We start from the raw sequence: 2,481 nt of genomic DNA, 5'->3' as shown, positions 1-2,481 counted from the left end.
CAGCTATTCACTGTTCTGCTTATAAAGCCCTGGTATCCGTCCGTCCGTCCATCCATCAAGATACTACAATTCTAAATATCCTTTAACATGCAGCTGTTAAGATCCCTCCATAATAGTACTCAAATATAATAGTGCTCCATGAAGCATCACAGTTGCCTATTTATAATGAATTCACAACACAGCCCAGTCTGATGCTCTAAAAGCCTTTTAACTGCAGGTGAACAAAACCAAAGGTCTCTGTTGATCAAAAGAGGGAGAGCTGGACAGCCTGAATCATGCAACCGCCTCATTGAATCACACACATTTACAGGACAATGTTGTAATGAAAGTACATCAAAGACTAGGAGATAACAAGAGAGAGAAAAGAGGCTAGCGGGTAGTAAACGGTGAGATGTGGAGAGGGAGGAAAGAGACAGACAGAGAGAGAAAGGGATAAAAAGACAGATTTCACGCCAGATATGAGAGAATAATGATGACGATGGCTGAAAGAGATGGCTGATGAAAGGAACCATGAAGGTGGGGAAGAGTTTGTGTTTTTGAAAATAGTGTGGTCTGGTCCATTAGAGGCCAAAAGAATGAGAGAGGGAAATATTAAAATGTGACACTTGAGAAAGATCACACCAGTGTTTACTTTGCAAGAAATCCATGTTGACCAATCAAAACAGCACACGTCCAATACCTTACCTCATTTCTCAGAGATGAGAGATAAGTGGACTGTTTCTCAGACATTTTAGGAGGCTTTCCATACAAAGACACATTTAAGACCCATTTGGCCCATATGTTAAACATGTAAACGTATTTCCTTGTGGTAATCTCTGATCTAACATGATTGGATCATAGGTGAAAACATGTACTCCTTTACACAGCATTTACTGATCCTGTCATATCAATGGAAGGAAGGTTGCATTCTAGGATAATTAATAAAAGGCCCTAATTCCACAACTGCCCTCATTGGTGGTTGACATAAGACATTATTCCCACCCACAACCATGTTTTTAAAAGAACTGTATCTGAATATCTCTCTACATCATAATCCAGCTGTTTCCATTTCCATTGGCGCAAATCACTGCTGTGGTGCACTGTACTTGGGGATGACAGGGATTATGCCGTCAGGCTGTAAATGTGTGTGTGTGTGTGTGTGTGTGTGTGTGTGTGTGTGTGTGTGTGTGTGTGTGTGTGTGTGTGTGTGAGAGAGAGAGAGAGAGAGAGAGAAACAGAGAGTGAGACCAAGAATGTGTATGTGTTTGAAGAGTGAATGTGTGTGTTTGTGTAAAAGAGAGAATGATAGAGAGATAGAAAGGGATTGTTGAAGCAGAGCCCAATGATCTCTGTCTAATCTTCATGGGAAAGCCTTCATCTACAGTAGGCTACACATCTCCCTTTGTGATGGGGCAGTTCACTCACTAAAGACTGTCACTTCATACAGTAGTAGTTGTAGTAGTGTGTGTGTGTGTACCTGTATGTGTGTGTGTGTACTGTAGACCATAAGATTGGAATGGTACAGTATCTAATGAAATAAGGTATTATCAGGAGTGGTGGTGAGGAAATGTAAAATTAAAACATGTTTGTTTATTTTATTTGTTTGTTTGAATGAGACAGAGGGGGATAATTTGACTATTTTAATTTGACAAAAAACTACCATATGCTAGGATAAATAAATAAAAATTGTGCCAAACTGTCAGCAAATTATTCTGCTACACCAACAGAACATCAATAATGTTCTTAGATGTAGCCGACATTATAGCTGTACTGTAGCCTTTTTTTTTTTTTTTTTTTTACATTTTATTTATTTAGCCATTTGAATTGTTCTCGTCTTCAAATGTGTTTTGAATTTAGCCTATTAACCTACGTTGATAATATGCGCACAATAAATGTATGCCAATAAAGCATTTGGATTTAGAAGCTATGTTTTTATCTAGTTAGCCATAACATCCAGGCGAGGGTCAGGAGCGCATATCTTTATAAATAATGCAGCCTGCTGCTTGAAAAATATATCAGCTATTTCTTTGGTAAATCCCGCTAGATCCCAGCTCTCTATCGACTGTCTGGTCGCTCTATTGATGTCATCTCTCTCTCTCTCTCTCACACACACACACACACACACACACACACACACACACACACACACACACACACACACACACACACACACACACCCCTCCCTCATTCTCTCTCCCTCTTCCTTTTCAACATCCCCAGCCTCGCTTCAAATCGTGTCCTGCGATACCTGGCACCAAACTGACGCATCCATGGACCTATCCGTCCTCTCGCAATATCCACACCGTAAAATAACCCCTCTATCCGAGGTAGGCCTAATATAGAAGAAAGCAACCAGCAACATCACACTGTCAACGTATCCGACCCGTCGACAAGCTCTTTATTCGTTGAGCAACTTTCCCCAAAACATCTCACTCTCCCCACTCTTGCCTTCACGTTCTCTGCCCGGGATTCCTGGAACCCTCTCGCCGTGAAAACGTCTCC

Source organism: Borostomias antarcticus, assembly GCF_949987555.1.
Source record: "Borostomias antarcticus genome assembly, chromosome: 25".
In the NCBI taxonomy this organism is placed as follows: domain Eukaryota; kingdom Metazoa; phylum Chordata; class Actinopteri; order Stomiiformes; family Stomiidae; genus Borostomias; species Borostomias antarcticus.
Note: the sequence above shows the minus strand (reverse complement) of the source record.